General features: G+C 40.1%; 1 pseudogene; it reads left to right on the forward strand.

Moving 5' to 3' along the window:
- Positions 1–563: 563 nt before the first annotated feature.
- Positions 564–6,977, forward strand: LOC133026427 (coagulation factor XI-like; annotated as a pseudogene).
- The last annotated feature ends 287 nt before the right edge of the window (positions 6,978–7,264 follow it).

The following is a 7,264-nucleotide window of genomic DNA, read 5'->3' on the forward strand; positions in this document are numbered from 1 at the left end:
GTAGGGTTCTGCCTTGAACTGCATCGTTTTGATTGTAGGGTCCTCATCGAATCACCACTCATTCTACTCCTGTAGAGAATTTAACAATGATGTGAGTCAGAGGTTATTGAAATAAATTGTAAGCTAGTCAGAGATGTGATACTATATTTCACTTTTTCTCACTTTAGCCCCTGCTCCCCAAAATGAGTAAAGCTTTTCATGGAATTAACTTAAAAATGTATTTTACACAGATTTTTAAAGTGCCTTTAAACCAAAGTCAAATATAAATCTATGTATGAAGAGCTTGTGGTAAATCATGCATTCCCTGTAAATAGGACTTTAAAATATGAAGGTATATGAAACAATATTGTTCTGAGTCCTCTTCTGTGAGATCAATCATCTACAGCTCTCACTTGTGCTGATTGATCGTCTGTGGTGAAGGTGAAGGTGCTCTCCCAGCCGTCTCACCTCCACAATTTTTCATTAAGGGGGCTGTATCATTGTCAACCAGCCAATGATTGTGTCAACACTTAGTTGTGCAAATAGATCGGATGTATAAATGTTGCAACAGTCCCTTGGCCTGCATGCAGTTGCAGAGACGCCTCCTTCTACTGCAGTTGCTTTTCAGTGATCTTATTCTACTCTGTGGCAAAATCAAGAAGATGGGAACCAGTTGGATTTTACTGGGTTTGCTCTCTATCTGCAGCCTCTGCTTTAGTCAAGGTAACACTCTTTGAATAGCCTTTTTTTTAAATCAGATACACATGTAGTCAAATCTGTGTTTATATGTACATTTAACTGTGTTTGTTTGTCTTTCCCATTTGTTCAGAATGCGCTCAAGAGTTAATCGAGAATGTGGATTTCTGGGGATCAGATATAAAATTGCTCTTCTCTCCGGATGCAAGGCACTGTCAGCAGCTGTGCACTGAGCACCCCTCCTGTCTCTTCTTTACCTTTCTTCGACATGACTGGACCGGAGATAACAGGTATCTAACACTGACGCATCACATAACTCATAATACAATCCATAGAGGCCCTGTACTATTTTAATAATGAATACGTGAAATATGAAAAACAAAAAGTCGAAGGTTCATGAGGAATTCCCTTTTCATCATCATCTCGGCTGTTTAGAATTCTCCGTAAACTTGGCGTCAGGAACAAAGGGCGTGCTTGGGCCCGCGGCTTCCCCAGAGGACTTCCCAAAGGGTGAGCATTTTTTTATCGCCAGGCTGTTATGTGTCTGGTGCCTGGTCACACTGTAAATAACTTGTTTTTTGTGGACATGGCATGTTGTGTTGTTTGAAGTGAAGCTCCGTGCTAAATTCGATTTTGTTTGTGCTGTGCGCGAGGCAATCAACGGGGGGAGTATTATAGAAAAGGTATAAGAGTGAAAAAAGGAAGGAAATAAGGTAAAGACAGGAAATAGTTTAGAATAGCTTCACTGTAATGATAAGGGGATTAAATGACATTGTGCAAGATTAAGAAGATGGTCCCTAAACTTCTTAATGGTCATGTGTGTATTAATCACTGCGTTACAGTTGGTTTTGGCAAAGTCAGGAATTGAGAGAAAGAAACAAATTGGGATAAACCTGGATCCATAGGGGCCCTGTACTATTTTAATGATGAATACGTGAAATATGAGAAACAAAGTCGAGGGTCCATGGGGAATTCCCTTTTCATCATCATCATCATCATCTCGGCTGTTTAGATTTCTCCGTAAACTTGGCGTCAGGAACAACAGACGTGCTTGGGTCAACGGCTTCCCCAGACGATTTCACACAGGGTGAGCATTTTTTTATCGCCAGGCTGTTATGTGTCTAACCTGTTTTTTGTGGACATGGCATGTTGTGATGGTGTTTGAAGTGAAGCTCTGTGCTAAATTCGATTTTGTTTGCGTAGTGCATGACACAATCAAAGGGGGGGAGTATTATAGAAAAGGTATAGGAGTGAAAAAGGAAGGAAATAAGGTAAAGACAGGAAATAGTATAGAATAGCTTCATTGTAACGATAAGGGGAATAAATGACATTGTGGAAGATTAAGAAGATGGGCCCTCAACTGTGTATATTAATCACTGCATTACAGTTGGCTTTGGCATAGTCAGGAATTGAGTTAAAGAAACAAATTGGGATAAACCTGGATCCATTGAGGCCCTGTACTATTTTAATGATGAATAAAGCCAAAGCAGGGTCAGATCAAGGGGGGCAACCAGGGGGGCACTGACCCCAGCTGAAACATGATCGACCCCTGAATTGCCCCTCTCCTGTCAGTATTTCTCTTGGTACTCTGGCTTCCTCCCACAGTCCTAAAAACATACAGATTTTAGATTAAACTGCCATATGTGTGAATGTGATGCTAGCATCAGCTCAAGCTAATCCCATCCAATCCTTAATGTCATAGATAATGGATGCATGCTTCTCTCTGCAGCAACTTCCACTGCTACCTCAAGTCCTCTCCCTCTCTAAAGCCCAAAGTCCGGACTCCACTACAGGGTGTCACTTCGGGCTTTTCTCTCAAAAACTGCCCCTCAGAGCTGGGTAAGCTCACAAACATTTTACATGATTTTAAAAAACTGTTTATATATTTGTGATGTATGGGCACGCTCTCCTTAACTCTTTTTGTCTTCTCACCTGGGCAGAACAACTTTGTCGGTCTCAGCTGTACAAGAATGTGGACTTCCCGGGGTCAGACTACAAATCTTTGTTCACCTCCAGTGATGAAGAGTGTCACAGGGTCTGCACGCAGGACCCTCACTGTCGGTTCTTTACTTTTGTAAATGACGCCTTCACACCTTCACACATATGGTATAACTGGGTAACGTAATGTTTCATTCAATTTAAATATTCCTCATTTAAACAGGTGCCTGATCTGGAGGCAGAGTTTGTCAGTGGTCAAGATAACCTCAGTGGTGAGGGTTAGAGTGTGGTATATTCAGCTAATAGATATTTTTAACATGGGTATCAACCAGAATGACATGCTTCTTCGGATCCTCGGAAATTCCTCCATTTGTTTCTCGTTAGTTCTCTCCCCCTAGGGAATGATCTCGGGTCTTTTGCCTCGGGTCGTAGGCGTAGGCAACCTCTCTATATAATGTGTGTTCGATCCTGGCAAGTCAGACTTCAATATTGGCTTGTGATGTCTCCGGGTATCTGGAGCCGGTCCTGACCAGTAACTTCTTTGTAATAAACTTTACTATACAGGCAAGTCGAGGGTCCATGGGCTATTCCCTTTTCATCATCATCATCTCGGATGCTTAAATATCTCCATAAACTTGGCGCCAGGAACAACAAACGTGCTTGGGCCCGCGGCTTCCCCAGACGACTTCAAACACGGTGAGCATTTTTTTGTTTGCGTAGTGCACGAGGCAATCAAAAGGGGGAGTATCATAGAAATCGTATAAGAGTTAAAAAAGGAAGGAAATAAGGTAAAGACAGGAAATAGTTTAGAATAGCTTCATTGTAACGATAAGGTGGTTAAATGACATTGTGCAAGATTAAGAAGATGGGCCCTCAACTTCTTAATGATTTACTGCGTTACAGTTGGCTTTGGCATAGTCAGGAATTGAGTTAAAGAGAAAAATTGGGATAAACCTGGATCCGGGGAATTTGGCTAAATAAATATAAACAGTGATAAGAAATAGAGTAATGAGAGGAAGATAAGATTAAAGAGATGATCATGGGACTGAGCCGCAGAATCTGGATAAAAAACCCCTCAGTGAAGGAGCTGTTAGTATGGGCCATAAATCCTGGAATATCACCACAGGCCAGTTTAATAACTGGAGATTGTAGAATTAAAAATTCGATTTACTGTTCCCACTCTTAACATTTGTTGACAAACAGTGTCTGATGCAGCCTCTCATCATTTTATTTACATCTCATAAGGTAGCATACATTTTAGAAAATAAGAGAGAAAAAGAAGCAAAAAGCATGCTATGTGAATGTATGGTTTGAAGTTCTATTTGGGAATTTAAGATGAGTGCTGTTTGTGTTCTTGGATTGAATTTACAGTATTTTTAAATGTGTGTGCGTTGGTGAAACAGGGAGCCTTCCCCAGCAGTGTCCTTTGTGTGTGTGTGAAGCATGGTCGCTAATGTGTTCCAGCTGTGTGTGACAGCCCGCAGCAGGGGTTGGTCTATGTGGTTTAGGTTAATAACAAAGATCATATGATTGAATAAACAATGAGCCTCTTTTAAAAGGACTAATAAAACGATGAGCCTCTCCTAAAGGGGACGCAATGAAACAATGAGCCTCCTATGAGAGGACGTACAAGATCATGTGAGTCTCCCTTTCCCTCCCTCCACTCGTCTCCACTTTCCCCATGTTCCGTGTGTGTGTGTGAGACAAGGCTTGCTCTCTCTCGTGTAATAAAATAAAAAAGTGTGGAGAGAGAGTTTATGAACTCCTTTAACAAATAACGGGAATTACATTTAAATACTTTAGAACTAAGTAGAATCTCAAAACAAAGGAAAGAGAGCTGTTTAAATTGATTAGGTAACTTTAACATTTGTTGAAGCATTAAAGGAACTTTGACTATTGAACAAGTCAGGGTTTTAATTAGGAAGTATATGAGTTTTGTTTAAATTAAGCAACGAAATAGAGTTTTTCTTCAGACCTCTCCTCGGCTCCCCTGAGAGAAAGACCACATGTGTTCAGAAAAGGGGGAGCAAGGGGGGACGTTCCACTCGCCCCCACCTTCCTGGTGTGTGTGTGGCGGTCTCTCCTCATCTCCCCTGTAAGGAGCAAACAGGGGGGTGTACAAACGTGAGGGAGATTTTCACTGTGATGAGCACTCTATTGTAGGTCACAAGAAAGGAGTAACACAGTTTTGTTTTTTTTGTTTTTTTAAACAATTCTTTAATGGGGTTTAGTTTAAGCTAAAAAGGCAATTTGTTTGTCTGTTTGTGGGAAAGCGAGATTCTGCAGACAGTATTAGGAAACAAAATTGCTTTCTAGATTCAGCTAGATTGGATATGTCTGTAGTTCTAAAAAAATCTTTTACTGCTTGAAGGTTTTTGTTTCATTTGGTTTTCATTAAATTCGTCAATACTTAGTTAGGGGTTTAATTTGGGAACAAATTCAGTTTAATTTGACATTTTGGACTTAAAATAATGGATAATGATAATTTTGATAAACGCAGAAAGGAAATTGGTTGCATTGACTACAGAATGCAAATATGCTTGTATCAAGTGTGCCAACATCTACACTAAGGGCTGGTATAAATAAGAAAAACATATCTGTTTTTCCTCACTGGGAGTGACACGTGTGCGGTGTCGGGCACCAAATGTGCCAACAGGGAGTCATACAGTTATAATGCTTTACAAAGCATTATAACTGTTGACCTGAGTAATGGCAGATAACATGTGCAAGTGTGATGCTCACACTTTTAATAATGGCCCAGAGCGAATTCAGCAGCAACAATAGCGGCTCGCCGGCCACTATCTGTCTCATATATTCTCTAACGGGTTGACCCTGCCACCCCAATAGCTGACCTGCAGGAACTGCAACTTAGAGCCTCAGCAGATGAGCGTGCACTTTGGAGGAAAAGTGGCTGCACATACACAGATGGGGTGTGGGTAGGCTCTGATAATAAAAGTTAATGCATGGGATGAATCATGTTTAGAAAGGATGTTGGCTGACATTTTATAACACTGGTTCACAAAGGCGCATACCTGTGTCCACAACAGCAGCAGTTTGATTTCTCCTACAGTATTAATGTTGAAGCATTTTGAATACATGTGACTTGATGTATTTGATTTTTACTGTAGTGCATTCCCTTAAGTTGTCAATTTATGACAAAAGGGGGGAAATGTAATGGAGAAATTAACTAAGTATGGTTGAAACCTATGTTGTAGTTGAAAAGTAAGTTTTATGATCTGTATCTACGTACATATACAAATTGTCCGAATAGTTAATGGCTTGGACTGTTTTAATGGTCCAAGTCTGTGTATGACCTGAAAGCCTTCGGACCCTTCTTATTGCTTTTTACCCTCCAAAGAACTGAATGGATTATTATATATAGGGGTTATTACATTAATTTGATGATGTTTATATTACTAAGTTTCATATTTGCTCCTTACGATAGCTTTTTGGAGATTGATTGAAGACTTATGGTAACTAATGCTTAAAATAAAAAAATTCTTTACATAGGTTAATGAAAAAATATAAGATTTGGACAATGGAACTGATCTGAGTAGTCCTAATATGAACTTCATGTGAAGGAACTATAGTAACACAGCACTAAGACTGATAAGAGTGTGAATGAAAGAATGTGGTTAGAAGAATTGCATCAAAGGGACAGAAAGCACACACTGACAGGGACAGTTAACTCCTCACAAGTGTCTCTGTGTCTCAAGATGCAGGTTTCCGACCCCGACTTTTCCCCAGACCAACACCCGTCCTGACCTGTAACTTATTTGTAATAAACTTTACTATACAGGCAAGTACTGGGTCCACAGAGAATTCTTCCTTCACCATCATCAACATCTCTGCTGCTTAGAATATACCATAAGAGCAACAGACATTTTGTGACATCACAGGCTGATTAGTTTTCCTTGCGATGAGTGAATTCAGTGAATCCATCCAATGAGAAGGGAGGATCTCTGGCGTCAGAACATCGCCGGTTCTAACATTCAATGATGATGTTGTTTCTTTGTTCTTTCTCAGAAACGAATGTCACCTTAAACACAGCTGGTCGGTACCGAGGATTCCTGTTATAAAGAGAAAGGTTGGAGCAGTATCTGGATTCTCCCGCAAACTGCAAATAACTCAATACTTTGGACCAGGTATGCACAGGTGGAAGCACAACATCCAGCGGGAGGTCTTTTATAATATGTTTTCTTGTTATGTTACCTGTGTGTTTTACAGTTTGCCAGGGAAAGCTTCTCTTAAAAACTGACATCCCAGGACACAACATTGACAAGCTTCCTGCCGCCTCTGCTGAACACTGTCAGGCTCTGTGCACTGATAAACCACTCTGTACATATTTCTCTTATACCAGGTAGTGTGAAACAAGCATTTAAATCAACTTTAACTTCTCATGTGGCAAACAGAAATACATTCAACATTAGAAAGTGTAAAGTAACTGTATATATTGTCTATTTATATATATCACCTTATTTGTTGTTCCTGGGACAATATCTTGAAGATCATATAGGGGGTTGAACATTTGGTTCTGCAAATTCAGCTTAATATGTTAATCTGCTTGGTTTTGTCTTAACTGTCTAAACTTATTTTTTATGCAGTGGTGACTTCCAATGTTACTTGAAGGGAAATCCAGCTGGAATGGTGA

The sequence above is a fragment of the Limanda limanda genome, chromosome 19 (assembly GCF_963576545.1).
Source record: "Limanda limanda chromosome 19, fLimLim1.1, whole genome shotgun sequence".
Classification (NCBI taxonomy): domain Eukaryota; kingdom Metazoa; phylum Chordata; class Actinopteri; order Pleuronectiformes; family Pleuronectidae; genus Limanda; species Limanda limanda.